The 15,799-nt window shown below is 44.6% G+C and overlaps 1 pseudogene; it reads right to left on the minus strand.

Moving 5' to 3' along the window:
* Positions 1-8,211: 8,211 nt before the first annotated feature.
* LOC136526034 (uncharacterized) lies at positions 8,212-12,778 on the minus strand (annotated as a pseudogene).
* Positions 12,779-15,799: the final 3,021 nt, after the last annotated feature.

Genomic DNA, 15,799 nt, shown 5'->3' on the forward strand with positions numbered 1-15,799 from the left:
AGATAATCTATCATCTAGTCAACCATTATCGTCCTCCTTATCATCCGCCGTAGTTCCAAGCTAGGCAACAATCAAATGTCCATCCTGCTATAACTTACCTGAATTCACAATAGACAAATGCTCCTAGTGTCAATGCTCCAATGTCCTAGGGTTACAATTATCCATGTTACAATTGTGGAAGGTCCAGTCATTTCTCCAGGGAATGTCTGTATCCCAAGCAGTCTAATCAAAATTATCAGAAGGCCCCTGCCAATCAACAACAGGGTCAAGCATAGAACAAGAACAACAATTAGAATGCTTAGAAGGGCAAAGATGAAAGGAAGACAGGACGGGTGTTCTATATTCAAGCTAGGGAAATTCTGGAAGGGGAGCCAGTAATGATGGGTATGTTTCCTGTTGCCAATCATCCTGCTGTTATGCTTTTTGATTCTGGTGCATCTCATTCATTCATCAATAGAACCATTATCGTAAAGCATGAAATTCCAATTGAGGAAACAAAGGAAAAATTCTTTATACAGTCGCCCGGGGGATGTCTATGTACTAAGAAAATGGTATACCAGGTACCCATAAACCTGGGTGGGCATATTTTTTCCACTACCATGATTATTCTCAAGGATCAAGATATAGATGTGATCTTGGGAATAAATTGGATGTATCAGCATAAGGCTGTTATAGATGCTTTGAATAGGACATTAAGGGTGAGTTTGCCTGATAGTAATTCTTAGCTTCTCATCCAACTTCCAACCTTAAGGAGATCAGTGGAAAGAGTTTGTGCAACTTTTGTCAAAAAGATTAGAGATATCCCGGTAGTTTGTGAATTCCCTGATGTTTTTCCTGAGGATTTATCCGGTCTACCACCAGATAGGGATGTTCAGTTTAACATAGAGTTAAAACCTGGAACAGCTCTAAACTCTCGGAGAGCTTATAGGATGCCTCCTAAAGAATTAGCCGAGTTGAAGACTCAGTTGCAAGAGTTGATTGAGAAAGGGTTTATTCAACCAAGTTCATCACCTTGGGGATGCCCGACAATTTTTGTGAAAAAGAAAGATGAGACCCTGAGGTTATGTGTTGACTATCGTCCGTTGAATGAAGTGACCATTAAGAATAAGTATCCCTTACCTCGGATAGACATTTGCTTTTTGATCAACTAGCCGGAGCCAAAGTTTTCTCCAAGATTGATTTAAGGTCAGGCTATCACCAAATCAAGATTAAGCCTAAAGATATTCCCAAAATGGCATTTACCATAAGATATGGGTTATACGAATACTTGGTAATGTCTTTTTGTTTGACAAATGCTCTAGCTCATTTCATGTATCTGATGAATTCAGTATTCATGCTTGAGTTAGACAAGTTTGTGGTGGTGTCTATTGATGACATCCTAGTTTATTCCTAGAACATGAAGGAACACGCGGAACATCTCAGAATTGTCCTGACCCGCTTAAGAGAACATCAACTATATGCCAAATTCAGTACGTGTGACTTCTGGCTTAAGGATCTAAACTCATGCAGCAAGGATACATGATACATCAATAAAGCTCATGGATACACAACATCACAACTACAAATATGAATTTTTAGGTTCACTACTCACCGGTCGCTTTCCATAAATCTCACCAGACACACGATCATATGAAGCAAAGGTCTTGATCATCGAGCCCTTCCAACAATGGATTCTTGGCAGATCTAGGGGCAGCTGATTACGTACTCCAAAGTTGATATAATCAAGATAATAACCCTACATATGATTTCAAAGGCATCACTAAAACATGCTGCATAACCAAAAAATGGACAACTAAATAAAGGAAAAAAAATACAAATATAGGCACACTTACAGCTAGAAAGTATCTGCAACCACCAATTGTACTCCGATGCTTCTTTCTATAGTTTGTAATGGAAGAAAACATCCAATCATAGATGAACTTTGACCAATTCCATTCTTTCACCTTAGATACATCAATCAATGAACCTAGATACTACGGGCTCGGATAAGTACTAGAATTAGCACAAAGAAATGTAGACAAGGCTACAACCATGAAGTATCGAAGCACGTCATCATCAGATAACGTGCCTCCTACCAACTTGTCCCCAAATGTCTTGATCGTGGGCAAAGAGGGCTCTTTGATTGCTGAAAGGAAATTGCTCTTCGTAGACTCAGTATAATTCTCCTTAATATCTTCACCATCATTTGGAAGCCCTAAAAAGAGATGGACTGACAATGGATCCAATGGAATCACTTTCCCTCCAACTACTATGTCACTACAACTCACATCTACTTGATCTGCTACCCATTGCACAAATCCTCTGGGTGCTGAGCAACCATCGTACTCTAGTAAAATTCCAAAGCCATGATGCCTGATAATTTTCTTTTTGCGCTCATCCAACTTTGCTATTATCTTTTCTCCAAAGTACTTGCTATTAAACCTACTTCTTGGTCTCTCTGATGTACCTGCAGCGCCACTCAATTTCCCTTTACCTCTACCTCTAACTGTTCTGATACTCTGTAAAACAATGCAACAAAAAAATCTGGTTAGGATACTAGAATCACTAAACATGGTGACAAATTTAGCAAAAAACTTCATTAGTTGGCTATGTTTTTTGAACAAAACCTATTCCCTGAAATATCATGCTCATCATGCATTCGCTCAATCATAATGCTACTGAATTTACCTTTCTAGTCTGGACACCTGAACCCCTTACTTTCCCTTTCTTCTCAACAAACTTAGCAAACTGAGAATACATAATAGAAACAAAAATATCAGGTACAGTTCAAATGCAAATAGCACTATACAAGAACAAAAGTGCATGATGACATCAAGCATTCAAGAACAGAAAAGAAAAATAGGCAAGGACCAATGCCACCAGTATCACTCAATCATCTACAGTATAATAATCATGCAGTATATACAGGAACAATAAAACTAGCATGGACCCTAAACTACTACTACTACAGGAGTAATACAAAACTAAAACAACCACAACACAATATATCAGATATTAACAGACAAAGGTTTCACAACATACTCCACAAACGGCTTTTTGAACATGCTTCAAAGTTTTTAGCATTTCACTAGTATCAATATTATCATCTTCAGGATTTGGATCCTAAAAAAGGCAACAAGATATATCATATATCAAATTATTATAATACACAAGTGCACACACAAAAACAAATTCAAAATGAACTTAGTACCTCGCCATCATTGAAAGGATCAGAGGTTTCCTCTTCTGAGTTGTTAGGAAGATCATCCTCACTCTCACCATTTGTAGACTCACCATCAGAAAGAAACTCATCATCATCCATGGCTACATAACAAAAAAATGGTTAATGATCTCATTGCTAGCTGCAGTAAAAAACCAATCGAATTGAAATTTAGCAAAGCTCTCTACAGATGAGGGGTCAGGGCCTAGCATGTCAAGTGCATAAGAAGCTAAAATTACTAGTACAAGGACTTCTACATAAAGAAGGAAATTACTAGAACAGAAGCATGATTTTGACCAGAACACCTAGATGTTTGACATGCTGCTTGTGGACAGTATTGCTCACCCTATACAATTTGCATATATTGTGCAAAGGAAATTCAGTCCTAAAATGCGGAATGCATAGCACTCTCATGGTTTGTTATTAATATGCAGATAGTACAATAGTATAGTACAACACATAATTCAGTTATCAAAATTATATAACAAAGGCACACAAAATCAGGTGCTACATGTGTATCACCTATGTCAAGAGGGTCCACAACGACTAACTGAAATACCAGGACCCATAAAACTCCAAAACATGCAGTAAGCTGTGGGAGCTTAAACAAATTTCTAAAATAAACCATGCATGTGAGCTCATGCAGACACAAACAAAAATCAATTCAGTCCTATTTAACGTATCTGACAGAACCAAATAAATAAAAACTACTAAATGGCAGTCCTATTTAATCATGTGAATCAGCGAGCACATCTGCACATGCATGGAGGATCGAAATCATATCATAGCATTAGCAATAGCATATATAGCATACATTGTATCTAAATCTGAAATTATATCATAGCATTATCAATAGCAATAGCATATATTCAACAGAGAACCGTACTCTGATGGAAGCTCAGTACCATACAAAAAAAATTAAAACTAATCAAGTTATCAAACAACTCACTGTAAATCAGAACTAGTATCTGAATCTGAAATGAACAAAAAAGAATGGAACACACAGTTAAAAGACTGGATATTACACATGTTAAACATCATAATTGCAGTAATTTAAGTGTGCAATTTACTACTTATATGATGATAATCTATATTGCAGAGCATTTTGTTAAGGATAAAACCAATAATAGATCAGTAAGCAGCACATTTAGGTAGAGAATAGCCCTTTTTGATTTTTCAATATGTTGTGGTATAGTCCTCTCTTCAACTATAGATCAAATAAACCATTGAACAACCATACCAAGCAAAAAAAAAAGCAAGCACCATTGCTGACCATAAAAACCATTGCACACAAAGAACAATAACAAATCGCCCTAATGCTCAGGCTGCTACACCATGGCGCACAGCATGGGCCGTAGCTAGCTCGCTCAACCCAACACAACAAACATAAACACCACCAATTTCTAACCCTATGACCTCCTGACGCCAGAAGATTTTACCAATCAAGCAAATCGACACCACATCATGTACCAGCATATGCAAATCGACACCATATTGCAATGCTCCTCCGGATCTGCTGGATCCCCTATACTTCACCTGGATCCAATCTTCTACCAGCAATGCAAGCGTCTTCACAATTGTCAGGCTCCTTCAGGGCGACTAAAAAAATTAAAAATCAAACAAATCCTAGCTCCTCCTCGATCCCAGCTGCAAATCGAACCAGACCCAGCATGGAGGCAAGCTACAGCTGCCCTGGCGCCTATCCTACTACCCCTCGAGCAGGGGGACTTCTAAAAACCCACAACAAAATCAAACAAGCGCAAAATCAAGGGGCTAAATAAGCGCAAATCACCCCTCATCCACCTCGCCTGACATCATCCCCACCCCACCTTGCTTCCGCCTGGTCGCTCATCGGCTGCCGCTGAAGCGACGACACAAGCAGACTCATCCTCGGCAAGACAACGCCCGTCCAGGTGAGGCGAAAGCAAGTAGACTCATCCTCGGCAAGACAACGCCCGTCCAGGTGAGGCGAAAGCAAGCAGACTCATCCTCCATGAAATCGAACCACAAATACATCAAAGATGCAATCAAAGCGTAGATCTACTGAACCATAAACACAGATGACCCAAAAAAACAAAGCTCGAATCAGGGAAAGAGAGCGCAGCGTAAGAAGGTACCTGCTGACATCAAGCTATGGCGGAGCAGCGAGCCTCCGAATCGCCGAGGAGGAGGCGCCGACGAGCCTCGACGCTATGGCGGAGCAGCGAGCCTCCGAATCGTCGAGGAGGGGACGCCGACGAGCCTCGACGGGGAGAACCACGGAGAGGGGCAGAACAATCGCCACCGCGACGAGCTCCAGAAAGCACGATACCTTTTTATGCGCGGGGATCGAGGAATACGAACAGTCTCCGAATTGGGTTCTCGGTCCGTTGGGTAGTAGCGGATGCGGCCTCCGGTGCCCGGACCCGATAAGAAAGATCGTACCCAAAGCGCACAGATCGCAAACTCCATCCAACGGAGGAGGCATCGCCTGAAACAGAGACAGATTTCAGGCGACTGTACAATAGGAAATGTGAAAAAATTTAAGGGCGGGCAAAGTATGTTAGATTTGGCCCATGCATTTGTCTTCCTCAATGCGATGATGGATTTTCCGGATGCGCATGGACGGACGGCAAATGGCAGCAGGATGGGCTACATCTTCTTTGTTTTTTGTTTTTTTTTTGAGCAAGGATGGGCTACACCTGCTGCACCTGAACGCAATGCAGCACCCATGCCAGCCCATCCAAGCCGCGACGCCTTGGGCCCTAATTAACTGACGAGGTCCGAACAGGCTGACACGTCGACGATCCGAGAGCGGCACGACACACGTACGGATATATCCTCACGTCTGGCCACGTTCGTCTCCTCACGCCCACATGTGACCCTCCAAGTCCAGTCCAGGGCCAGGCCACAGATTTCGCCGAGCCGACCCAAGACCCACCGTGGCCAAGATGGATCCAGCCGGCCCGCACCGCTTACCACACAGCACGGACAAGAGCACGGGAGATAATTAGAATTTTACCATTATAAAATGTGGGTTTCGCTCTTTTGTCATCTCGTAAAAAAAATTCGTTGGTTTGTCATTATCAAACTGGACACACTCGCTAGAATGTCATTTCTGTATTTTGTCGCCAAATTTTTTTTATTATTCTGGCGACCTCTTTTCTTTTCCGTTTTGCCCCTGAGCCTTCAACAACCGTATCCAATCCATTCCATCCCCCATTTGTTCGGTCACGGACACACCGACGCCGCCAAGGCTGACGCATACTCACCGAGAGCCCCCCGCCGCCGCCCCGATGCGTCCGCGCCAACCCACCTCTTCGGCTGTCTCCCCGTAGCCAGCCAGGGGTCCCGGCACCTTCGGCCACACCCGCGCTGCTCCAAGTGCTGGATGGACAACCACCGGCCAGATCTCATCCTAGGATACGTCTAATTCGTCGTTCATCCTAGGCTATGGGTGAGGGTTCGTCTAATTTGTCGTTCATCCCAACATCTGCAGTTTCTCTGTATCCACTCGGGCCTAGTGGGATCCCCCTGATTCTATGCCCAGAATGTGGTGATAAAGTAGTGGAATGCAAATCTTGGAAGAACAACGGCAGAATTTTCTTCAAATACGTAAACTACAATGAATTTGTGAGTATATATTGCTTTGTTGTTTATTGTCATATACAACTGGATGAACTAGGTACTGTGTCAAGGTTTGGATAAATAACTGTATTATGTATTGTCATTTCCACAGGCAGTGAAGAAATGTCCATTCTTTAGGTGGTTGGAAGAGTACAAGAAAGTAGTCGTAAAGAAGCTTAAAGAAGATTTGCTAGCTGCAGTGCCATTAGAAGGTCATGGTGAAACTAAATGTCAAGAAGAAATGAAGCTTAAAAGCATGATTTTTGATGAAGATAGGATCTATCTCAAGATGGGCAAGCTTATCGATCTGGTCCAGCTGTTGGTTGTGCTCTGTTTAGTCATGACTGTCATAGTTCTTTTAGGTGTGGTAGTGCTTATTAGCAAGTGAAGCAAGATTGTGTTCTTTAACTGTGTTGTATCAGTAGTGGTGGTGGTCTGTTTAGTAACTGAAATGTAGTGAAATTGCTTATTAGCAAGTCATGGAACTGTGTTGTATCATGGAACTGAAATTGTATGGATGCTTATTAGCAAGTCATGGAATAAAGATGTTTTCATGAAAAACTCTATTCTTACTGCACATGTTTGAAGTGCCTTAGGCATTAAAAAAAATTCTTACTATAGTGAAATTGCTTCAAAGAGCCATACAAACTGTCAAAGTTACTGAACATTGTAATATATCCATTGTTCTCACTGCATACTAACAGAAAATACAAGTTATTGAACTATGTAATGAGGATGCTTGATCTGCCAGATTTTGGTCCAGATACAATAACAGCAAAACAAGTGATATTGTACAGGCTACATACTACATCTGCTTATCAAGGTACAGGCTACAGAGAATGGCAAAACAAGTGATAACATGTAGATCAAGGTACAGGCTACATTTGCCAGATACAAACCCAAGAAAGAAATACATCTGCTTATCAAGGTACAGGCTACAGAGAATGGCAAAACAAGTGATAACCTGTAGATCCATTTTCTGATATTGTACAGCTTGGTAAACTATAGGTCCATTGTCTGGCAATGCATAACAGCACATGACTCAGACATATCTATGTTATTCCAGACACAGACATCATTTTAGAGCAGATTCGTTGATTGGAGCAGACAGCACATGACTCACAAAAAAATGCCTTTCAAGCAATACAATAGGGATAGAATAAGTTTCTTCAGGGACAACAGTTGGAAGGCCAGCCCTGAGAGTCACCAAACAAAAATGGGACAACAGTTGGATAGAATAAGTGGACAGGATACACATTAATGATAAAGCTGCAGAGCAGATTCATTGATTGGAGCAGATAACATATTAGTTTCCATAAAGGTTCACACCATCTAAATTACAATAACATAGGTCCAGATACAATAACATGGGTCCATAAAGGTTCACACCATATAAGTCACACCATCTAATTGGTTTTCAGTTTCCTTGGCTTCAGTTTTTTTGCTAGGCTTCTCTTTTGGACTGTCTTGTCTGGTGAGGCAGCAATGATGGGATCCACACCTTCACCTAGCAGTGTGTGGAGTCGGCTACAATAAAAGTACCACTATGAGTCATTTTTTGCTCGTGTACAAGTATAAAACAATGAGAATTAATCTGTTGCATACCCTCTTGTCACCCTAATGGGGCTGTTTTGTAGGATCTGCTCTCTTGTGAGCCTTATGGGGATGGAGAGTACATTTGGGGCTGCTGGTGCCAAGACTTGGGCATTGGAAGCATTTGGGGCTGGTGGTGCCATTTCTTGGTCATTGGAAGGATTTGGGGCTGGTGGTGCCATTTCTTGCAGTGTTGGTTCAGCAACACTATCCCCTCCCTTCTTTGCTCTCTTTGTTGGGATCTTTGCATTGTTACCATACTTTGTTGTATTTTTCCTTGGCTTCCTTGGCCTGCAAGTTTAGAGACAAATGTTCAAGTTAATGAGCACAATAATTAAGGACAGCAAGTGAATGCAGTAGGTCTTGCCTTTTCTTAGTCCCATTAAGATGGCATTTGTAGCTTGTTTCACTATGGCCCAATTCTCCACATCTCTTGCACTTCCTTTTGCCTCTAATCTTCGTTTTCTTATCGTTTTGTGCCTCATTCGTAGCTTGTTTATCTGCCTCGTTTGTTGCTTCCTTGGCTGCCTTCTTTCCCTTGCTTCCACTACCTTCAAGGAAGCTTTTCATCCTGAGTTTTCTGTACCTACCAGCTGCCTTCTTGTCAAGGGGTGCCTTAAGAACAAATGGCAAATCAACATCTGGCCATTGTGACCTATCAAGCAATGACTCTATAAGTCTCTTATAGGCTGCCTGGAACCTCTCAACCGAGTAATACTCGTGCACAAAGTCCTCCATTCTTACATTAGCGGACTGTACACTTGTTATCAAAGCCAAAGCATGCTGGCAAGGCTTACCAGTATGCTGCCACTCAAGGCAGGTGCACTCATGAAGATGTGACTTCACAACATGTTTACTATTAGTGTTTGTAGTGTCCCAAATCTCTGCTGTAGAACTACCTCCATCTACAATAGTCAAGTGCCTAAGTCCTCTTGTTCTTGCCTTCAACTGGGAGGATCTTCCCATGAAGCCTTTCTGACATTCTTCTCCTTTTCACCCACATCACCACTATCATCTCTCTGAGTTTGTCTGTAAGCTCCACAACAGGAAGGTCTTTCCAGTCCTTGATCTAATTGTTAAACACTTCAGTAAGGTTATTAGTGATATAATCACATTTAATGTCAGGATTGAAGGCAGATCTCATCCATAGCTTATAATGGTGAGCCTCTAGCCAAACCAACACATCAGGAGCAGCTTCAACAATTGAATTGAAAAAGTAGCCACAAACTTCTTGTCTATAAGCTCTAGCTGCAGGATACATCTTAGAGAATACATCACCACCATACCTCTTAATAAATTGTTCATTAGATGTCTAAAGCACTCCCTATGTTCAGCCTTAGGAAACACTTTCTGAACTACATTTTCCAGACCTTTGCATGCATCTGACGAGATAGCTAAAACAGGAAGATCTCCTATGGCCTTATGCAAATGAGTCATAAACCAAGTCCAGTTATCTGTTGTCTCGCCATCAATGAAGCCAAAAGCAACTAGGTACATCTAGTTGTAACCATCTATACCACAAGCAGCAGCTAAATGACCATTCCATCTACCATTAAGTGCAGTAGAGTCTATGCTAAGGTATGACCTACATCCTTCTAAGAAACCTTCAATGCAAGGTTGTAGTGCACAGAAAAATCTATGGAAATAGAACATGATGTCTACCTTCTTAATGCCAATCTCAATAACACTACCTGGAGACTTCTTCAGTACCTCTGCCCTCCAATTGAATAGCAGCTGAAAGCTTTCTTCCCAATTGCCATACAATTCTCTCAAAGCAATTTGCCTACCTTTCCAAACAGTGTCATAATGAATTTGGCACTGTATCTAGTTGGGTCTGTGTTTGACAATGTGTAGTTCAAACTCTTTATTTATAGCAAATTGTCTCACAGCCAATCTAAACTCCTTCATGTTAGGATACACTATGCCAAGATCCATTCTAGGCCAATTTGGATCATGCAGGAGGTTCTACCGCTGCTAAGCTAAGTTCAGGCTCTCCATCGAGCCTAGTACAAGAAATAAAAGTGGTGCAGTTAGGAGATCTCCAAAGTTAGATTACCACCATAAATTAGAGGACTAAGAATTATTCTTATTTTACTTCTTAATTACCACCAGAATTGTTCAAAGTTCTATGTACATGACCACAGCCTAGGTGCCATTTTATCATTGAAAAACAGCACATGGACGTAAACTTAATAAATGAAAAGGCATTGGTCAGAAACTATCAAGTTCACAACTCAGAAACTATCATATGGAAGCACTGGTCAAAAAGAAGCTAAGTAGTAGAGCATTTGTGAGCAAGAATGCGTACCTGTGGGGGTATTAACCCCTATACCCTTACGGCTAGGCTTGGGCCAGCTCGGATCAGTGGGTTCGGTCCACCAAAAGATGACGCGCGGCCCGGGCAACCTGTTCGAAGTCCCGCGTAAGGAGTCAAGACAGATTTGGTGATCAAGCAAGATCCTGGTCGGTTAGAATAGGAATCCTTATCCGGCCACATATGGCAATTGTAACTGGCTATGATTAGTTTCCAGATCTGTAACCCTGCCCCCGAGACTATATAAGGCGGGCTGGGGACCCCTCTAAAAAACATCTCTCATTGACATACAGCAATACAAATCAGACGCAGGACGTAGGTATTACGCCTTCTTGGTGGTCGAACCTGGATAAAACCTCGTGTCTATCTTGCGTCACCATCTTGTTTGTGGCTTGCGCATCTGTCTGCCGATAATCTACTACCTTGGGCATACCCCTAGGTAGACTGCCGACCATATTTCGTCGACAGTGGCGCGCCAGGTAGGGGGTGTGCGTACTGCTCTCCAAGCAAACAAGATGGTCATCATCTCTGGCTCCATGGCTACACCGAACGGCCTCATGTTCACTGTTGACCAGATCACCTGGACCATCAGCTCCGACGACTTCATCGCCATGACCCTAGAGGAGGCGTGGATCCAGTCTGCGCCGACCACTGCTTCACCTACATCGGCTACGGCTCCGACCACGGCAGATACGACTCCGACCACGACGAATACGGCTCCAACCACGATGGATCTGGCTCTGACCACGGTACATCTAGCTCCGACCACGCCCGCATCACTTTCAGCCATGCTGACAACTCGTCATCCACTTCCTCGCTACAAAAGGGAGCAGATCGACAACACCAACCTGCTCGACTCCATCGATTGGGTCGGCACCAAACTTACTAAAACCCTAGCTCTGGTAAGTACGATTCAAAGTCAACCTAATGAGCAGGTAACCACACCCCACAATAGATCTACCCGACCAGCTTGGGCCAGTCATCCTGCATGACTTGGTATAGATCTTGTGGTCATATCTACTCCTAAAGGGCGCTCCGCTCGTCGCTGGCCAGCCTCCGCAATGGGTCTTCGGCTCTCCGAGTATGAAGCCTCAACAAAGAATTACTAGGCCCATCCCTACGGCCTGTGCAACACTGCCTCCAACTACGCGTATAACATACGACGCTGCTTGGATCTGGGTTTTGTACATCAGCCTCGTCCAAGGCCAAGCAACTTCGTAAACATGATCTAGATTGAGGATTATCAAGAAGGATCCATCCACACAGTCCAAGAGGGCGACTCTAGCTCCTCGTCTGGCATCACATCTAATGCATCTGTCCACACCGAGCTTCAGCATCACGAAGATGAAGGCATGAAATACGATCTAGATATCCTAGACCACGCCCCGGGGTTCCCACAATTCCCGTCTTTCCCACCAAAGCGAGGGGATTTGATCCATGTCGTTAGCAATGACAAACCACCGGCAGTTGGTGAAACAGAACAAGAAAGGACTGCACACGAAGCACGCAATATTGACCGGTTTAATCGCTGGCAAATCAAAGCCAAAGCAGACCAGGAGGCACGACGCATAAGGGTCCAGCCACGTGACCTCAACGATGCTTTCGACAGGGTGGGAGACAAACAGGTCTTTAGGACTCCAAGCGCCAACATGGCCATCGCCATGGCGACAATGCAACGACTACCCAACACCCCGGAAACCCAAGCAGTTCGCGATGAAATACAAGCCTATCTGACGGCTGCTATGGCCCAGACCGTAGAGATTGTAAATCAAGCCCGGGCTCCATCCATCTCAGTCGAGTCAAGCCACAGCCGCCAGCACCCAAGTTGCTCACAGCCACTTAACCAACATGGCTCACGCAACAACGACCCATCAGACAACCGCCAAGGCAGAAACGGTGGCCATGATGGTGGCCAGGATGACAACCACCATCGGGACGACAATCACCGCGACGTCCAGGACGATAACCGCCGAGACAACCGCGACAATCGCCGCGATAACCATGGTCATAGGGCTCATCCAGATGGCAATCGAGATTGCTACGATGGCAATAACGATCTCTGCCATTACCTCGGTGGATGCAATCTGCGCGCTCGCATCAACCAGAGAGCCGACGATCGAGCATCCCATGAAAGTTATCGCCGTATGAAATATGACACTACCCATGGCCCGCCGGGTTTGAAGCAGTTTACTCCACACCTTCGCCAAGTCATATGGTCCAAGAATTTCAAGCTTGAGAAACTTCAGAAGTACGATGGCAAGGAAAACCCCGAATTATGGGTCATGCTCTACGAAACTGCATGCAGATCAGCCATGGCTGACGAGCACGTCATGTCTAACTATTTCCCAGTCGCTGTTGGCCATGCAGGTCACCAATGGCTGGTCAGCTTGCCGGCGAACTATTTTGACTCTTGGCAGGAGCTCAAGCAAGCCTTCATCGACAACTTCATTGCTACTTGTGAACAACTAGGCAACAAATACGATCTACAACGGATTCAAGATCGAAAAGATGAGCCACTGCGCGAGTACGTCCGGCGTTTCTTAGAGATGCGCATCAAGGTCCCATCAATCTCCGATAATGAGGCAATCGAGGCTTTCGTCACTGGCCTCCGCTTCCTCAACACCCTAAGGGACAAGCTCCTCCGCAAGAGACCTGAATCGGTCACAGCGCTCCTGGCCACCGCTAAGAAATATGCGGACGCCGACGACGCTAAAAAGATAATTATTGAAGAAGCAGCAAGGGTTCCATGCTCCGACCACCCCCACACCGTGACGACTACCGTGACAACCGTGGTTGGAACGACAATTTTGACCGCCGCAACCAGCGCAACGACTCCCGCGACCACCACAACCAACGTAATCAGCGGCATAACTGCCGTGATGATTATAGGAGCAAGCGTGCTCAGGAAGACGACAGCGAGGTCAACACCATTAAAAAGGGTGGTGGACATCGTAATTACGAAGATGACTATGCTAAAGCATTGAAAGGGCCCTGCCAGCTCCATCCTAAGTCAAACCATACCATGGAGAATTGCTGCATTCTCAAGTCTATCTACACGCGTCAACAGGCTCCAGATACATTCGATAAGCCTAACAATGCAGGGGAACAGCGCAACGAGGATAACAACAATGACAATGCAGACCCTCGTCACAAGTACGTCAAGCCAACCGATCGTGTGCACACCATCATCAGAGGCAAAGTGTCCATCGAAACCAAACGAGAACACAAGCTGCTCGCCCGTGCTTGCTTGAACATGGCCAACACCAACAACCTCCTCACTGATCTGCGGCTCCCTCCGTGGTCTCACCATGAAATCTCCTTCAGCAGAAAGGACCAATGGGCCGCAATACCTGAGCCAGGGCATTTTCCCTTGGTCCTCGATCCTTGTATCAACAAGGTTCAGTTCGACAGAGTACTGATCGACGGCGGCAGCTCCATCGACATACTGTTTAAGAACAGCTTGCCCACCCTGAAGATAGCTCAGGCGGACCTCAAGCCGTACGAGGCATAGTTCTAGGGTGTTCTCCCCGGACAAAGCTCTACACCTCTTGGGCAGATCACGCTACCTGTGCAGTTTGGGACCCCGGACCACTTTCGCACCGACTACGTCAACTTCGTGGTCGCTAACTTCGACAGCACCTACCATGCTATTCTTGGTCGACCGTCGCTCACCAAGTTCATTGCCATACCTCATTACAGGTATCTGGTGCTCAAGATGCCTATCGAGAAAGGAGTTCTAACCCTCCGAGGCAACATGTACGCAGCTTATACCTGCGAGGACGACAGTTTCAAAATAGCAGAGGCTCACGACCTCTCTATTCGCATGGCAGAGACCATGCTCGACGCCAAGAAGACCTTGGCCAACCACCTGGAGATCCCAGAGCTCGAGGCTCCACACAAGAACATCAAGTCCAAGGAGCACAAGGTGATCTAGCTGGTCGACGGCGATCCTAGCAGAACGGCCCTTATCGGGGCCCATATGGATCCCAAATAGGAAAACGCGCTCGTTAGGTTCCTGAGAAGCAACGTGGATGTGTTCGCATGGAAACCTGCTAACATGCCCGATGTACCTCGGAACTTGATCGAGCACTCCTTGAATGTCAACGGCAAGGCCAAACCTACCAAGCAGAAGCTCCGATGGTTCGCTCGCAACAAAAAGGAGGCGATTAGGGTAGAAGTTACATGGCTTTTGGCAGTCGGATTTATCAAAGAAGTGTATCATCCGGAGTGGTTAGCCAACCCGGTTCTTGTACGCAAAAAGAATAATGAATGAAGAATGTGCGTTGATTACACTGATCTCAACAAACACTGCCCTAAGGACCCCTTCGGCTTACCTTGCATAGACGAGGTCGTAGATTCAATCGACGGTTGTGAGCTGCTTTCCTTTCTCAATTGCTACTCTGGTTATCACCAGATCGCTCTCAAAAAGGATGACCAGATCAGACATCTTTTATCACGCCCTTCGGCGCCTACTGCTACACGACCATGTTGTTCGGGCTCAAGAACGCCAGGGCTACCTATCAACATGTTATACAAGCTTGCCTCAAAGACGAGATAAAAGATGACCTCATCGAGGCTTATGTTGATGATATAGTTGTCAAAACTAAGGAAGCACATACCCTTGTTGACAACCTGGAATGCACCTTTGCAGCCCTTAACACATTCTAGTGGAAGTTAAACCCAAAAAAGTGCATCTTTGGTGTTCCTTCTGGCATACTACTCAGCAACGTCGTCAGTCATGACGGCATACGCCCTAACCCGGAGAAAGTCAAAGCTGTCTTGGACATGAAGCCACCCAAAAAGGTGAAGGATGTTCAGAAGCTTACCGGATGCATGGCCGCCCTCAGCCGTTTCATATCAAGATTAGGCAAAAAAGGATTACTGTTCTTTAAACTACTCAAAGCATCCAAAATGTTTGAGTGGTCGAAGGAAGCAGACACTGCCTTCACACAGCTAAAACAATACCTTACGTCACCTCCGGTCCTCACTGCTCCAAGAGAAGACGAAACACTCCTGCTTTACATTGCGGCTACTAACCGAGTGGTCTCCACGGCCATGGTGGTCGAGCGTGATGAGCCCAGCCATGT

The sequence above is a fragment of the Miscanthus floridulus genome, chromosome 19 (genome assembly GCF_019320115.1).
Source record: "Miscanthus floridulus cultivar M001 chromosome 19, ASM1932011v1, whole genome shotgun sequence".
Lineage (NCBI taxonomy): Eukaryota > Viridiplantae > Streptophyta > Magnoliopsida > Poales > Poaceae > Miscanthus > Miscanthus floridulus.